This window comes from Schistocerca serialis, chromosome 5 (assembly GCF_023864345.2).
Source record: "Schistocerca serialis cubense isolate TAMUIC-IGC-003099 chromosome 5, iqSchSeri2.2, whole genome shotgun sequence".
NCBI classification, from domain to species: domain Eukaryota; kingdom Metazoa; phylum Arthropoda; class Insecta; order Orthoptera; family Acrididae; genus Schistocerca; species Schistocerca serialis.
Window position 1 is genome coordinate 456,587,905 of NC_064642.1, and position 19,276 is coordinate 456,607,180.

Below are 19,276 nucleotides of genomic sequence, written 5' to 3' on the forward strand. Positions count from 1 at the left end.
CCGGAAGTGTAGGTGTGTTGTATGTTGACTATACACTGGAAAGATATATGCTCAGTAGAACACTTCATGATGGAAGAGATCCTCCATGGTACACAGTCACTGTCCAGAAACTTCTAAAGAAGCAGAGAATACTGCGTAATAGGTATAAAACAAAGTGTAATGCTATAGATCGAGGCATACCGAATGAAACGCGTTTGGAAGTTAAGAGTAATGCGTGAAGCCTGTCGAAAGATCTTGCACAAAACTCAAAGAAATTCTGCTCGTGTGTAAAGGGTGTTGCTAGCACCAAAGTGCCCAGTCACCCATAGATAACACAGGAGCCGAAATTGAGAGCAGCAAGGCAAAATCAGAAAAGCTCAACTCTATTTTCAAACGTACCTTTAGAAAGGTTTTGAGATTCGGTCCAGTAGACAGTTTCTATTTGGAGGGATATTTGAGACCAGCGCACGTTTGGATACGGAGTGAAAATCCATTCTTGAAACAATCCTGTCGACTGCGGCTAAGTCGTTTCTCCGCACTATCCCTTCTTCAAGGAGTGCTACTCCTGCAAAATTTTCGGAAGAACGTATCAGAAGTTTGTAAGCTATGGAAGTGGTACAGAGGGAAGCAGAAGTGTGAGGGAGGAAAGTCAGTCGTCCTTGGATAACTGATGGACAAGGCGGTTTGGAAAATCTTGGGAGGTTACATAGAAAACAGACTTAAAAAGCAGACTGTTTTGAGATCAAATATGAGAGCGCAACAGAGACGGTGTCTTCAGTTTTTTACAATGTTATTATTGATAATGGTTTTTTTCTTTGATCCCACAAAGAAGCCAAAAGGTTTTGACCTACCGAGGAACCTTTGGTGCCGCCTCAACAGCTTAAGGACTGGACATGGTTGTTGTAGGTACTTCAGGTACAAATGGGGGTGGATCAGTTCACCAATGTGTGAATGTAATCAAGAAGAGCAGACAATTGAACATTTAGTCCAACGCTGTCCACTTCATTCATATCCTGGAATTCCCGATAACTTGTTCACTCTCACACCCAGCTTAATTAACTGGTTGAAAAATACGGACTAAGGTTTAATCTTGTCTAGTATCATATGTATATTGTATAAAATCATTTGCCTTATATCAACTGTATATTGTATAAAATCACCATACGATTAAATAAATAAATTATTACTGTTGTCATTTCTATTGTTCTTGCTATTTTAATTGTGAGAGAAGCAACTGATATGATGTGCAGCTCACGACTCATTACATATGTACAGTGGTTAATAATAAAAATAAAAAACTGGTGCCATCACCTTTAGCTACAAAAAATTTAACAGTTTATTCATATCAATGTCGTAGAACTTATTCATTTGATGGCAATACACGTAAAGTTCTTGTTCTAGGAAATGCTTAAATCCTGTAGGACTCGTTGCAGTTCTGCTGTTTAATTTCTCTGATTTATATCTAAAAGCAGTTCAGGCGTTTTATAACATAGCATAAAGAAAAGAAGAGAAGAACTTACAGTAATTTATGCTGTTTATAAAATATGTTCATGCGGCCTTTTTGTCGTAACATTATTATTATCAATTACTTGCTCAATGTAGATAATTTGAGGGATATAGTGATAACGGCTAAGCTATGAATCAGAGTTTTTAAAACTATTCTTTTTATTTCGGTTCAGTAAAAGGTTTAGTTAAAAAATAGAAGACAGCTAAGTCTGTAGAGCACTTATCCGCGAAAGACAAAGATCCTAGCATCACGTCGCGGTCCAGTACTCAGTATTAATCAGCCAGAAAATATTTTCATATTCTTTTTGCGAGTATAGAACGTAATTCCTTTTTTATATTTTCGCTAGTGTGAGACCGATCGTTAGTAATCCATTTAAACTGATATCGTTTTGGTGTTAGGACTGATTTCTATGATTAACACCCACATTCTAATCAGGGCATCAAACGTATATTACTCTACGTTCTGTAGTTGCAGTACTTTTCTGTTGATGTTACCAACGTTCGATAATTGCTTGAAATTACGGCCCATAAAGAAACATAAAAGAACAAAATTAGGCATTTGCAAACAGTGACTTCTTGTTTTACGAAGAACGAGGGTCTTAGCTTCTCGTAGTGTGGTAGCAGGGTAGCAGTAGCACTGCCCGCTTACGTCTTTTTCCCCCCTTCTCGGGAATCAGTTTTCGCGAAAATTCTCGCGCTTCGTAGTAGGTTGAAAAATGGACTCCCGACGGCGCCGATAAGCGATCGGAAATATCCTCCGCAGCCGCTGGTGGCTGAGGCGATGCAAATCATCCGGCACACCGCCCCCACAAGAGAGGTGGGATCAGCATACCAGCATCGCTGCGTTGCGGCTGCCCCAGCCCACGACCTAATCTGGCAACGGGGTCCCCAACAGTTGGCGCCTCTGCTGCCCTAACGCCCAGCCCGCTGTTCGAGAGCGAACCACAACGCTCTCTCGCTAGTGCGCCAAATTTGGTTCTCTGCCAAAACTTCTGCCGCGAATAAAAAATAAATATGTGGTCATGAACAGAGACGAAATACGGCATTGCTATTAAAAAGTTCCATCGAAGGAAATACAGAGGGTTTCTAGCGTTATTAACTCAGAGATAAAAAAGTACTTGGCCAGTTTTAACAAAATCTCTCTAATAAACGTGATTATCACGTAGAAGGAACTCTGATACCGCTGCAACACCGGCTCTTACATTTCTATGGTAACCAGGACGCTCTCTGTGATAACTTTCACGTTTCACCTCACAAGGTCTTTCTGAATCCGTATTCGATCGACTAGTGTCCAAACTAAATAGTGTATTGTATTCCATTATTGTTTTATTTTTAATTTTTATCCTCGTTATCATAGAAAAAACGTTTTTCCACTGTGGTACATTTCAGTATGTTAGTTGCTCAATCGGTTAGTCCTCTCTGAAAATTTCAAGCAATCGATAAATATTTTCTGGGATGTCTTCTTTATTGTAGTGTTCGTTTCAAGTTCGCCAGGAACCCGTTACAGAGTTACGGGACAATTTGTGAGCAAGTGTCTCCGAAAGCTATTCACAACAGTAACAAAATAGTTGACATGTAATTTCATAGACGACGTAACCATCATTATGGAAATCGTGAACCTGCTCGAACTTGAGATGGAACCAACCTGTTACAACTTCTGCACGAAAGCTGACGAGAAGCGTTTCGAGCGAATAGGGCAGCGGGTAACAGAAACTGCCAAAGAGTCAGCACAGCTACGAACAAAATGGAGGAGGACCTCCTTTCGAATCTTAAAGAATTACTGTGTGGTCCAGGAATCTCTGACTAGAGATATGTATAACTTAACTACAAAAAACAAAAACAAAAAAAATTAAAGGCTTTTTCTCGGAACCGTATTTTTCAAACTGGAGACAAACATATCTTGAGGACAGTACATATGATTTTTATCGGAATTTGATGCCGAGATTCTAAATTGAATTCTCTGTCAGCATGCCTAGCCGTTCTGTAATATCTGCAAAAGTCTATTAGCGGTGTACGTTTTGTCTCGATTTTGTGGACGAAGAAAATGCCATTTGTTTTAACACGTCACCATTTTGCTAGGACCTAATATTTTTCTAAGATCATCCTACGTGTATTGATAAAAACATGTTGAAAATGACTTATATAGAATTATTTTGTTAAAAGTCCAAACTTTCTCTGTGAATTCTCGCTGACCACCGATGTTTAGACTGCAAGGGGTTCATCTAATTGGCGCAACGGTTACACGGAGCATCCGATGTGGACAGAAAAATGATTTCACAAGAACGAAAGATTAAGGAATGAAACTATATTATCCGATGTGATTCTTTAGTTTCTCCATGTATATTTAGCCGGCCGCGGTGGCCGTGCGGCTCTGGCGCTGCAGTCTGGAACCGTGGGACTGCTACGGTCGCAGGTTCGAATCCTGCCTCGGGCATGGGTGTGTGTGATGTCTTTAGGTTAGTTAGGTTTAAGTAGTTCTAAGTTCTAGGGGACTTATGACCTAAGATGTTGAGTCCCATAGTGCTCAGAGCCATTTGAACCATGCATATTTACTGATCGAACAGTCCACGGGTATACTGCCGAGTCAAAGTGTCCAAAGGACACTGTTCGATAAATTATCAGATTTAAGATTACTTCTTATTTTACTTGAAAAAATAACAAATCACGAAAAGCATCTGTTTTTTGTGCGTTCAGGGGTAAATAGGACTGTGCTTCCGAAAGAATTTCCTTCTTGCATTGCAGTGTCACTTAGTACACTCAATGTTGTCGTAGGCTTTAAAATTTTCTTACATTTGACCCGAATGAAGATATACGAATGAGCTCCACTATTGTTTGGATATAAGCTCTACTAGATCGAACTTGATTGAACCATCACCAAATGAACGTTGCTTGTGCTCTCTCGAGGTTACAGTGGTTTTCGTAATGTTACTGTATTAGCATTTGAAATTACTGGAATTGTGTGAGATACAATAATCACCGCTGGACGTATGGTCAGCTTGTAGTAATTTCTAACGTTCCATGCTTCACTCTGCTAAAACGGGGTTCCTATAGGATCGCTTTGTTGTCCACTGTCTGCCTGTTCGGCTGTTAACCCTTTTTCTCAGGAGCGGGTGGGCGTATCAAAATGTGACTGTGAAAATGTTAAGCTTCTATGTCACTTCAGTCTAAACATACGGCCAGTAACCCACACGTTTTGATACTCGAAAACTCACGCATCGAAATGTATAGGGTACTTCCCTTTGACCCATAATAATGAAGTTTGGCAAGAAGCACGGTTTCACAGTACAAGTAAAGGAAAAAATATCAGAAAAATATTATATTGTTGTCATATCACACGAAAAAATACTTTTTATCATTTTTATCCAATTGTATGTCTGTCCGACTATTGTGACTTTTCTCTTGCACAGGTTGCAGTATCAAGTTAAGATTTATATGCTCTTTGGCGCTGTAAGGCATTTAAGCTTCTAAGTCAATACAATAAAAAATGCATCAATTTATGTCACGTATTTGAAACTCGAAAACCCACTCATCCTGATATCTAAAGGGGACTTCCAGTTGACCTGGATACATGCCCACTGAGGCATTTTGACGATGATGCTGTAGTATATCGAAAGGTTGTAACAATGGAAAATTGTACTGAAATGCAGGAGGATCTGCAACGAATTGACGCATGGTGCAGGGAATGTCAATTGAATCTCAATGTAGACAAGTGTAATGTACTGCGAATACACAGAAAGAACGATCATTTATCATTTAACTACAATATAGCAGGTCAGCAATTGGAAGTAGTTAATTCCATAAATTATCTGGCTGTTGGCATTAGGAGTGATTTAAAATGGAATGACCATATAAAAATAATCGTCGGTAAAGCAGATGCCAGACTGTCATTCATTGGAAGAATCATAAGGAAATGCAATCCGAAAACAAAGGAAGTAGGTTACAGTACACTTGTTCGCCCACTCCTTTGAATACTGCTCACCAGTGTGGGACCCGTACCAGATACGGTTGATAGAAGAGATAGAGAGGATCCAACGGAGAGCAGCGGGCTTCGTTACAGGATCATTTAGTAATTGCGAAAGCGTTACGTAGATGATAGATAAACTCCAGTGGAAGACTCTGCAAGAGAGACGCTCAGTAGCGCGGTACGGGCTTTTGTTGAAGTTTCGAGAACATACCTTCACCGAGGAGTCAAGCAGTATATATCTCCCTCCTACGTATATTTCGCGAAGAGAGATTAGAACTCACACAGAGTCATACCGTCAATCCTTCTTTCCACGAACAATACGAGACTGCAATAGAAGGGAGAACTGATAGAGGTACTGAAGGTACACACCGTCAGGTGGCTTGCTGAATATTGATGTATATGTACACTCCTGGAAATGGAAAAAAGAACACATTGACACCGGTGTGTCAGACCCACCATACTTGCTCCGGACACTGCGAGAGGGCTGTACAAGCAATGATCACACGCACGGCACAGCGGACACACCAGGAACCGCGGTGTTGGCCGTCGAATGGCGCTAGCTGCGCAGCATTTGTGCACCGCTGCCGTCAGTGTCAGCCAGTTTGCCGTGGCATACGGAGCTCCATCGCAGTCTTTAACACTGGTAGCATGCCGCGACAGCGTGGACGTGAACCGTATGTGCAGTTGACGGACTTTGAGCGAGGGCGTATAGTGGGCATGCGGGAGGCCGGGTGGACGTACCGCCGAATTGCTCAACACGTGGGGCGTGAGGTCTCCACAGTACATCGATGTTGTCGCCAGTGGTCGGCGGAAGGTGCACGTGCCCGTCGACCTGGGACCGGACCGCAGCGACGCACGTATGCACGCCAAGACCGTAGGATCCTACCCAGTGCCGTAGGGGACCGCACCGCCACTTCCCAGCAAATTAGGGACACTGTTGCCCCTGGGGTATCGGCGAGGACCATTCGCAACCGTCTCCATGAAGCTGGGCTACGGTCCCGCACACCGTTAGGCCGTCTTCCGCTCACGCCCCAACATCGTGCAGCCCGCCTCCAGTGGTGTCGCGACAGGCGTGAATGGAGGGACGAATGGAGACGTGTCGTCTTCAGCGATGAGAGTCGCTTCTGCCTTGGTGCCAATGATGGTCGTATGCGTGTTTGGCGCCGTGCAGGTGAGCGCCACAATCAGGACTGCATACGACCGAGGCACACAGGGCCAACACCCGGCATCATGGTGTGGGGAGCGATCTCCTACACTGGCCGTACACCACTGGTGATCGTCGAGGGGACACTGAATAGTGCGCGGTACATCCAAACCGTCATCGAACCCATCGTTCTACCATTCCTAGACCGGCAAGGGAACTTGCTGTTCCAACAGGACAATGCACGTCCGCATGTATCCCGTGCCACCCAACGTGCTCTAGAAGGTGTAAGTCAACTACCCCGGCCAGCAAGATCTCCGGATCTGTCCCCCATTGAGCATGTTTGGGAATGGATGAAGCGTCGTCTCACGCGGTCTGCACGTCCAGCACGAACGCTGGTCCAACTGAGGCGCCAGGTGGAAATGGCATGGCAAGCCGTTCCACAGGACTACATCCAGCATCCCTACGATCGTTTCCATGGGAGAATAGCAGCCTGCATTGCTGCGAAAGGTGGATATACACTGTACTAGTGCTGACATTGTGCATGCTCTGTTGCCTGTGTCTGTGTGCCTGTGGTTCTGTCAGTGTGATCATGTGATGTATCTGACCCCAGGAATGTGTCAATAAAGTTTCCCCTTCCTGGGAAAATGAATTCACGGTGTTCTTATTTCAATTTCCAGGAGTGTAGATGAAGCAAAGTTCCGCAATACAGGTAAAGGAAAAAATCCGAATATTGATGAATGTCCTTATATAACACGAAAATTTTTTTTAGTCATTTTTCATTCTTCTGTTTGTTTGTCTACCCTCAGTTAAGACCTCTTTTTCTCTTAAACTGTTTAGCGTATCAAATTCAATTAAGAACTGTGGTCCCTTGGCGTGTAAAACTTCTAAGCTTGTGCTGTTGTCAGGCGGTGTGCACTCACCACTTCTGAGGCCATTGAAGAGCTACTTGAATGAGAAGTTGCGACCGGTCACGAAAACTGACAACGGCCGGGAGAGCGGTGTGCTGACCACATGACCCTCTGAATCCGCATCCGGTGACGCATAAAGGTCGAGGATGACCCGGCGGCCGGTCGGTACCGTTGGGCCTTCAAGGGTTTCGACGATGTTTGTTTGTTTATTCTACATCAATGCAATTAAAAGATACGGCCATTTATGTCACATATTTTGATACTGGAAATTAATTCATAAAGACGAATAAGTTACTTCCCTTTAACGTATAATCATGAAATTAGGCAAGAAGTATGGTTTCACGGTACAAGTAAAGGAAAATAGAATCTGAAAATTGTAAATTATAATTATATCACATAAAAATATGTTTTTGCCATTATAACATACATTGTAATCATCCGTCAAAAGAATGATAGACGAACTTTTCTGCGATCACATATAAAAATTAATTTGTAGTAATGTTTCAGGAAGTGAATAAAAAATATTTTGCTAATAGTTCTACATCTACTTGTATAAACTTAAGTCGCCTGCTCTGCTTTTTGTATGTCCAGGCTAGTGTGAGTAACTATTGTAAAGACTTCTTGTCAGTGTCTACACTGATCGACCAGAACTATTGTAAAGACTTATTGTCAGTGTCTACACTGATCGACCAGAACATTATGACAACCTGTCTAATAGCCGGTATGCCCACCTTAGGCACAGATAACAGCGGCGACGCTTCCCGGCATGGAAAGCAATGAGGCCTTGGTAGCTCGCTGGAAGGAGATGGCACCGCATCTCACACAAAAGTCACCTAATTCCCGTAAATTCCTGGGAGGGAGGTGACGAGCTCTGAAGCCACCTCCAAACACATCCCAGATGTAGTCGATCGGCCCAAATCTGGCGAGTGAGGGGCCAGTACATCAACTGAAACTCGCCACTGTGTTCCTTGAACCATTCCATCATTCTCCTACCCTTATGACATGACGCATTGTCTTGTTGAAAAATGCCATTGCTGTCGGGAAACATGATCGTTAAGAAGGGATTTGTATGGTCCGCAGCCAGTGTACGATCATGGCGGCCGTCATGCTGCAAGAACCCCACTAGACGCATGAATTACCATGGGAATGTTCCCCAGAGCATAATGGTGCCGCCACCAGCTCATCTCTGTCCAGCAGTGCACGTGTCAACAAGCTGTTCGCCTGGAAGGCGACGGATTCGCGCATGATGAAGAAGCTATTGGGCTTCATCAGACCATGCAACGCTTTGCCACTGCGTAAAAGTCCAATGCCGGTGGTCTCATGCCAATTTCACTCGTAGTTGCCGATGTCGTGGTGTTAACATTGCACACTCATGGAGACCCATCGTTCAGTTCAGTGCACAGTGTGTTCAGAAATATTTTTACTCTGACCAGTATTAAAAGTCCGATGCCTGTCTTGTTTTATCGGTCTGCCTAGCCTACGAAGTGCGCCGCTCAATCCCCCGACGTCTGAACGTCGACACTCACCACAGCACTCGTCGAAAGCTCGACAAGGCGTGCAGTGTCCGAGCCTCCAGACCATCACAATCTGCGCTCAGTAAAATTCAAATATATCGCGCGCCTTCTCCATTCTACACACGGACAACACGGTCATTGATACTACATGCACCGTGCGTGTGTCTGACTAGCAGTCATTCTTCACCGGTATTAGAGGCAGAGATTAAAAGAGCTTTGGATTGCTTGAGATCAAACAAATCAGAAGGGATAGATAACATTCCCACAGAATTCCTAGACGTATTTACGTCTTTAGCAGGTTGGTGATCATAATGTTCTGGCTGATCAGAGGATACTATCGAACACAGGCAGTTAATTTTGCTCGGAATCTTCAGTGCGCGAGTTCTATTCGCACTGTTTTTTTTTTAATTGGTCTTCTGAGGGGTTTGATACGGATTGATACGAATTCTTTTACTGAGAGAATTACTTGATTTCCGAGTAGCGCCACATTTCAAATGCTTCGATTCTCTTCTGTCCAGTTTTTCCACCTTACAATGCTGTGCTCAAAAAGTACATTCTCAGAAATTTCTTTCTACGATTAAGGTCGGTATTTGATACCAGTAGATTTCTCTAGGCCAGTAATGCCCTCATTGTCCATGCTAGTCTGCTTTTATGTGTTCTTTGCCTTCGTCCATCATGGGTTACTTTGATTCCAAGGTAGCAGAATACCATAGTTTCTTCTACTGCTTGACCACTAATTTTGATGCTACGTTTCTCGCTACTCCCTTTTCTGCTACTTCTCATTACTTTTGTCATTATCCGGTTTACCTGAAACCCATATTATATATTCATTACTGTTCATACCATTCAACAGACCCTATAATTCCTCTCCGGTTTCACTGGGGATAGCAATGTGACCAGCGAATTTTATAAGTGATAGTTTTTCACGCGGAATTTTAATTCTACTCTTGAACCTCTCTTTTACTTACCTCATTACTTATTCGATGTACAGACTGAAGAGAAGGAGGGGAGCTATGAGCTTATCTTGATTTTTCTTCACTCTTGCTTTTATTACCTAGTGCAGAATCCGAACTGCCTCTCTGGTGCTTCTATCTTTTCTAAAGCCCAGCTGATTGTCATCTAACAGATCTTCAGTGTTCTTTTCCATTCCACTGTATATTATTCTTGTCATCAAATTGGATGCATGAGATGTTTAGCTAGATTTTAGAAAATTTTCGAACCTTCCTCCCCTTGCTATCTTCGGGATCTTATAGATAATATTTTTTTCGAAAGTGCGGTGGTTCGTCGCTAGTCTCATAAAGTCTACACACCTGTCTAAATAGTCGTTTGGTTACCATTTCCCACAATCGTTCTAGAAATTCCGATGGAATGTCGCCTGTCCTTTCTGATTTATTTGATCTCAAGTATTCCAAAGCCCGTTTAATCTCTAATTCTAATACTGGATCCCCTTATCGGCCTTACCGCATTCGGTTTCTTCTTCTATCATGTTAGCCCCCTCATAGGCGACTTCTGTGTACTCTTTCCCCCTTTTCGCTCTTTCCACTGCGTTTAGCTGTGGAAGTCCCACTACACTTTTAATGTTACCACCTTTGCTTTTCATTTCACCTAATGCTGTTTTCTACTTTTCTGTGTGCTAAGTCAGTCGTTTCGACAATAATTTCTATTTAGATTTTTCAAATTTTTCCTGCACCCATTTAGTTTCGTTTGCTCTGCACTCCCTATGTATTTCCTCCCTAAGCGATTTGCGTTGATGTACTTCTGTCTTTACCTGAATATTTTAGTACTTTCTCCTTGAGCCGATCAACTGAAATATTTCACCTGATACCCAAGATTTCTCCGCAGTTACCTTCCTTGTACCTACACCTGACAATCGAACATCTGTTGCCAGTTTAGAGATGTCCACTCCTCTTCCGCTGAATTGCCTTGTTGCAGTATTCAAATCCATAGCGAAGTTCAAAAGTTTCTCATCATTCCTCACTTCTTAAGTATCTCACTTCCTTCCATACTCTCGTTCAATATGATTCCCTCATACTCCAATTTACTCTTCGTCGTTACTAAACCTTTATCTACATCCGCTCTTGGGTGTGCCTTACAATCCAGTATCTGATTTCGGAATCTCTGTCTGCCCACGACGTAATTCACTTGGAATCTTCCCGTGTCGTCGGGTCTTTTTGAAGTATACCTCCGTCTCTTGAGACTCTTTCGAAGAGTACTCGCTGTTACCATCTGAAATTTATTGCAGAACTGAGGCTTTCTACTTTCTCATTCCTGCCGTCTAGACCACATTCTTCCGTGACCCTTTCTGTTATTACTTCCCCTACAAGTGCATTCCAATCCTCCGAGATTATTAAATTTTCATTTTGCTTTAAATACTGATTTATTTATTTGTTTTATTGAATCATCAGTCTTCTGACTGGCATGATGCGGCCAGCCACGAATTACTGCCGGGCGCTTACCTCTTCATCTCAGAGCAGCATTTGGACTCTACGTCCTCAGTTCAAAAAGGTGTGTGAATCCCTAGGGGACCAACTCTTGAGGTCATCGGTCCCTAAACTTACACACTACTTAAACTAACTTATGCTAAGAACAACACACACACCCATGCTCGTGGGGGGACTCGAACCTCCTGCAGGAGGGGCCGCGCAATCCGTGACATTGCGCCTCTAACCGGGCGGCCACTTCGCGCTGCTACGTCATCAGTGATTTGTTGAAACTATTCAAATCTCTTCCTTCTCTTATAGTCTCCGATACACGGATTGCCGCACCTTGTTGCCTTGGGACATGAAGGACTGTGCCGAAGGGGTACTAAACTTCATTCTTGGCACCAAAAAATTTTAAAAAGCATTTACTAAACATAAATCAATCAAATCAGTTAAAACACTAAGCTTTCCTTCGTAATGATTGTAAGGTTTGACACATGATGGATCTCAAATACAGCATGACGAAAGTTTGTTTCATATCAAATCACAATACCAGTGCATCGATTTAAAAAAGGTATTAAAGAAAAATTATTCAAAAAGTTAACACTTGCGTGAGGAACTAGTGTTCTTGAAATGTGCATGAGGAAAATCACTGAAAACGTTACTGGTCAAATAAATTTATCCTACTAAGCAAAGCATCTAGCAAGAACAGGAGAAATATGTACACAAGTAAACTCTGCTTACGAGTAAGCCCCCAAACCACGTACCCAGCCTTCGCCTCTCTAAAACTTAAATACCAATAGTTCACAAACATGAACACTTACAACCATTGCCGGACCCGTCCCTATGTCCAGTTAGCTTTAAGTGGCAAGGAGCTGTGAAAGCCGAAACGTCGGAAAGTTTTCTTAAGCTCCAGACCGGGACAAAACAATTATTTCCGACCTAATTAAATGTGTCAAGATATTTACAACGACAACACTTAGACTCTAAACTTCACGGGACCTTGAAATGACAGAATTAACATAACACTCGCACATAGTAAACGTAACACAGAATAATAACTATTTCAAAATGTGACAACTCATTAGAAAAGGGCAAGTTGAAGATCCGAGCCACATCACGCAAGGGGAGATCACTGCATTAATAATTAACTTAAGCCAAGGGACGGATCAGTTACTTTCGCAATTTTAACAGCTGGGAGTTGCACTACAGACCAGAAACCGTTATTAATTCTTGTCGAAGTTTACAGTCTTGAATGGCGACATGATTGCCACAACAGTCCACCCAAAGGCTTAAAGCGTCTGTTAACTACTTAAAGCGTCTGTTAACTACCTTGCACAAATCCGCGTTAGGCGGCATGCATGACAACCGATCAGTTACAAAACTAGCACGAGAGAACAAAACTCGAGTACCCATATGCAACTAGCAATTAAGACCAAACCTTGTTTACGGAACCATTCTAAAATATAATTGCTAACAAGATCTCACGAAACTTACGGTACACAGGAAACACCTTCTGAGATCAAATAACCGGTCAGAATACACAAGCCATTTATCAACGGTTCATCTTTTAAAAAAGGAAACTCTAACGTCAACACACTGCAAATATGTACATCAATACCATCTGAGGTTAGGATGGCTGAGCAGTGACTGCACTCGACCGCTGTTGCTCTCACACTCTAGGCAACACGGAATCAACAGTTTCAAAATTAAACGTAAGATAGGCCGTGGTGATGGTACTGCCTAGGTAGCTGAATTCCTTAACTTCATCTACTTCGTCACCAACAATCCTGATGTAAAGTCTCTCGCTGTTCTCATTTCTACTACTTCTCATTACCTTCGTCTTTCTTCGATTTACTCTCAATCCATACTCTGTACTCGTCAGACTATTCATTCCGTTCAGCAGATCATGTAATTCTTTCACTCAAGATATTAACGTCATCGTAAAACATATCATTGATATCCTTTCACCTTGAAGTTTAGTTCCACTCCAGAACCTTTCTTTTATTTCCATAAATGCATCCTCGATGTACGGATTGAACAATAGGAGCGAAAAACAACATTCCTGTATTACACCGCTTTTAATCCGAGCACACCGTTCTTGGTCGTCCACCATTATTTTTCCCGCTTTCGAATATCTTGCACTATTTGACAGTGTCGAACGCTTTTGTCAGGCAACAAATTCTGTGAACGTGTCTTGATTCTTCTTAACTCCTCCTTCCATTATCAACTGCAACGTCAGAATTGCCTCTCTGGTGCCTTTACCTTTCCTAAAGCCAAACTGATCGTCATCTAGGGCATGCTTTTATTGTCCTATTATTAAGATCTGATATCTTAATCTGTGTTGTAATTAGCGGAAATTGTGATTGCCAAATATTTTCTGTTGCAGAGGTATTTATGTCAATGAAGTAGCACAGCAAATAACACATGATGGTACGTTGGCACTAACGTTTCGCCTCACGCCCATTTATCCACAATTGATGGGTTCAGCTAGCTCGGCAAAATTTGGGGAAAAAAAAAATACCAAAGAAATTTACCATGATGATAAAACGAGCTACCCCCTCTTTGGTATTGGGCAAGCGATACATGTAAATTGCTCAGGTCGTTGACTGATCTACTTAGACTTCCTCCGCCGAGATAAGATGACCGAAATAGTAGATTTCCCGTCGTGCTAAGTCAACCTTTGACGACTCGACTGTCAGATCAGTCTCTATGAGCCGCACCAGTACCCCTACAAGTGTTCCAGATGTTCGGAAAACGACTTTCTGTATGTTACTAAGTCATGAATATAGTTGTAGACGCATTTGAATTTACATCACTAGCACAGATTCAAGCAGTCTAGATAATACCGACGCTCCCTTGGCTAAGGCAAACGGAACCCAATTGAATTCATGTAAGTTCGAGTCCGTTGTCAAGGCGGTAACCGCACGGAACTCTATGGCTAATGAAATTTCGTAGTACGCTTGATTTAGTCAGAGTATCGTGAAGTAGCCCGCCCGGTTGGCCGTGCGGTCTAACGCACGGCTTTCCGGGCAGAAGCAGCACCGGTCCACGGTACAAAGCCTCCCGGCGGATTTGTGCCGAGGTCCGGTGAACCGTCCAGTCTGTGGATGGTTTTTAGGTGGTTTTCCATCTGCCTCGGCAAATGCGGGCTGGTTCCCCTTATTCTGCATCAGATACACTATGTCGGCGATTACTGCGCAAACAAGTACTCCACGCCACGTACGCGACGCATACACCACCATTACACTACCACGCAGACATACGGCCTACACTCGTGTGGTGTGAGACGTTCCCTGGGGGGGGGGGGGGGGGTCCACAGGGGGGGGGGGCCGAACTGCACAATAACCCTGGGTTTGGTGTGGGGCGGCGGAGGGGTGAAGTGGACTGCGGTAGTCGTCGTGGGGTTGCGGACCACTGCGGTTGCGGAGGGGACGGAGCCTCTCCGTAGTTTCTAGGTCCCCGGTTAACATAACATAACATTGTGACGTACGAGGCTCCTCAAACCAGATAAAACAATCAAGTATGTCTGGGAGAGGTTCAGATGGTTCAAATGGCTCTGAGCACAATGGGACTTAACATCGATGGTCATCGGTCCCCTAGAACTTAGAACTACTTAAACCTAACTAACCTAAGGAAAGCACAAACATCCATGCCCGAGGAAGGATTCGAACCTGCGACCGTAGCGGTCATGCGGTTCCAGACTGAAGTGCCTAGAACCGCACGGCAACACCTGCCTGCTCTGGGAGAGGAACAGACCCGAAAATCACCTTGCGATTTAGCACTCGGTAATCTACAACCGACCTATGACCGCTCCCATTATCTCTAGGAACCAGAAAAATCGGAGATGTGTAAGGTGATGTTGACGGCCGGATAACACCGTTCTTAAACGTCTGGTCTATCAATCCCCGCAATTTAGGTGGGGACAATCGTTAAGGTGATTGCCTAACAGGCAGCTAAGCCGCGAGTTGCATACGATACTGCATCCCATTGGTGACCTCTAGTTTATTAGTTAATACATCGACAAGCTCCTGCAAGACTTTATGTAATTCCTTTATTTCACCAAGAGACAAATGCCCTACTTCATACTCACCAGAGTCAACACCTGTCCTACACGCGCCTGACCACATAGCATACTTGTGTAATCTAAACTTGAATGACGGCCGAAACTAATAATAATAATAATAATAATAATTTAAAATTATCCTTTTCATACAATGAAATCGCACCTTAGCAAAAGTTCATTACTCAAACCGTTTACCTCTAACACATCAATAGGCTACGAAAAATCCTTAATTCTACGAGACACTCTCAACAGTCCCACCAAGGCAAGCACTTGACCACACATAGTTCTACAATTCTTAGCTAAAAGTTTAATATTGCAGCGTACCTACAACAAATAAAGCCTATGTTCGTCTGTGGAAATGGACTCCCTAAGCAACCTGAGTTATCAGTAATCGGAATCATACCTGCATAACACTGTGTGTCTGTTGTATGAATGACAGTTTCAGTGTCATTTAAACCCTCAATATATCGTTACATGAAAAACTTAAAACTAACATTTGGATAAGCAATCTGACTGCATATTTGTATAAGAATTTTTCAAATGATGCAGAATCGGGCTTGTGTAACGTAATTTACTGCATTAGAGTTCATGACATGTGGTGTGTCAGTGTCTCTGTTTTGGACCTAAGTTTATTGCTCACCTCTTTAGATGACTGCCTTTTAGCAAGTGGTTTACAGCAATTCGCATCAGCATACAGCAGAAGCAGCTAAAGCTACTAAGAATGAATTTAATAAAATGGAGTTTGCTTGGGTCCTGTTAACCACTAAATAACTTGTAAGAAGCGATTTCATAGATTAAGTCTATTTAAAAACTTCAGATATTATCAAGACCAATAATAGTTCGACAATAATGGCAAAACGCCTGACAGTGGCCTTATACACAGGAGCAGTGATTCCATTTCGACCGTTAATGTTGTTACACTCAGTCTGTAGGTAACACAGGATTGACAGTTCCAAAATTAAACGGAAGATAAGCCGTGCTGACACTACTGCAAACGACCACTTGCGAAGAAATACACTCACGTTTACAACGATACCGCGTCAGATGGCTTTACGCCGAACATGAACATTTACAAGGAAGAATGTTCTCGAAGTTGTCACCCGGCGTAATGCAGAAACGTGAGGTGCGAACGATGAAGCTCGCACAAGCCAAACGTCCTCCCATGTCCTCGGGATTAAGCTGCTTTCCAAAACGGTATCTCACGGAAGAATTCCGCAAACTAACGGCGGATGTCTTCCTGCAGACAGGACTGCCCCAACTCAGTCCGTTTATGTTGCCTTCTTTTGCGCTCCGCATACTCGCGCTAACACCAGGCAACGAAACCACGGATTCATAGAAGGCTACACAGCCACAACACTGACCGATTCGATCGCTACTGTCTCCGTTAAGCCACTTCCTCTCTCTCCACCCACCACCCTGGTCACTGCCAAAGCCACACTCAATCTCTCGACTCACTGCCGCCACGCCTGGCGCCCTCTTCTCTGGCCAAAGATAACGAGTGAGGGAGCGTGACGCGAGATATCGAACGCGGTACGGCTCATTTTCTATCCTCCACAGCTCCGTCTAATACCAAATAGGTTATTTCAGGATATCGTAACACATGTGCTTTAACCCACTGTCTTCTTTTTTTAAGTTTTTTCCCCATATGTTCCTTCCTCCGCCGATTGTGCTGATAAGTTTCTTACTGCTTTTATTGTTAGTTCACTTAATTCTCAACTTCCTTCTGAAGCACTTCTCAGATGTTTCGATTCTCTTCTGTTCCGGTTTTCCCACTGTCTCTGATGCAATGCCATACAATGCTATGCTCCAAATGAACGTTCTTGGAAATTCTTTTCTCAAATTAGGACCTATGTTTGATACCAGCAGACTTCTTGACAAAGAAAGACCTTTTTGCCAGTGCTGGCCTCCGTTTTATCTCCCACTTGTGCTATCCACTCATGTGTTCTTTTGCTGCCTAGGTAGCAGAGATCCTTAACTTCGTCTACCTCGTGATGTCTTATTCTGATGTTAAGTTTCTCACAGATCTTATTCCTGCTACTTATCATTTCTTTCGTCTTTCTTTGAATTACACAAACGACAGCGAGGTGAATGTGTTAGCTCAGACGAAGACTCCACCGCAGTTGATTCCTCTGACACTAACACCAATCACAAGACAAATGAACAAAACATGTACAACCTCCTTTGTTGATGGACAACATTTTCTAAGGACTCTACCACGTTGAGATTCATTGGGAGAGTCCTTAGAAAATGTAATCCATCAACAAAAGAGGTGGCGTATAAAACACTCTGTCGACCTATACTTGAGTATTGCTCATCAGTGTGGGATCCGTACCAGGTCGGGTTGACAGAGGAGATAGAGAAGATCCAAAGAAGAGCGGCGAGTTTCGTCACACGGTTATTTGGTAAGCGTGATAGCGTTACGGAGATGTTTAGCAAACTCAAGTGGCAGACTCTGCAAGAGAGGCGCTCTGCTTCGTGGTGTAGCTTGCTGTCCAGGTTTTCGAGAGGGTGCGTTTTTGGATGAGGTATCGAATATATTGCTTCCCCCTACTTATACCTACCAAGGAGATCACGAATGTAAAAATAGATTCGTGCGCGCACTGAGGCTTTACGGCAGTCGTTGTTACCGCGAACAATAGGAATGGAAGGTAATGACAGTGGCACGTAAAGTGCCCTCCGCCAGACACCGTTGGGTAGCTTGCGGAGTATAAATGTAGATGTAGATACGACACTACATAACGAATAGTGATACACAGAAAAATTACCTATTAAGTAAGGTAGTTCGTGTCCGGTTATTGTTCCAGGCGGCACGTAAAATATCTAAATGACTACATTAAAATAGAAAAAACTGTAACGTGAGCAATATAGCTAATTAGCACACATATAATGACGAGAGTGAAATAACAATCAACACACTCAACAGACGAAACTAAATGTAGAAATATTAACACACATATAAAATAGAATAGAAACTTGTAAATAGTTTCAGTAGGATAGATCGTGATTGATTATTGTACCAGGCGCCACGTTAAACCTGTAATTAGCCTACATTTAAAGAGAAAAACTGTAACCCAAGTAATGTAGCTAATCAACACACGTAGAGTATAAAAACACTAACAAAACGTAAATATTGGAACAGTTCTGCGAAAGATGAATCGACACTGGACATTCGAAACGTCAATTATCTCGTGTAATAAAGAACGGCACGCGCTGCTCAGCGCCGTCGGGCTCGAGGACACAATCCGAAACCACCTCCCCGTGCAGCGCCAACGAGGGGACGTCTCCAACATGGCACCATGGCCCTCACAAAATTTTTCAGATGGCGGGCCCTGGTCATCTAAATGCAGCCCGGAAAAAAAATGCAGTCTTGCCTTTAAAACCAAAACGAAAATCCGATAAATATTCATTCGAAAAGCCATATTAAACCCAGAGTAGATAGTTGTAAGTTGTGTTCCATGTACAAGACCACAGAGAATTATAAAGTGGGATCTTTGGCGTCTGCACCTGTCGAGAGTCCTCCCCAAAAATTCTTCACTGACTTTGTCGAACCGTTGTTAAAAGAGAGCACCAATACATATTGGTGTGTAATAATGTTTTTACGCGGTACACATGGCTTTACCACACCAGAACAGTGAAAACACAACTTGTGGTACTGAATATAAAAATATTTTTACCACTTTTGGACCACCTCAGTACATTCCCCCTAAGTGGTAATGCGACATGCATTACCTCAGGTCGACTCAAAAACTTTTGCAAAAGCAGGGGCATAAACAGG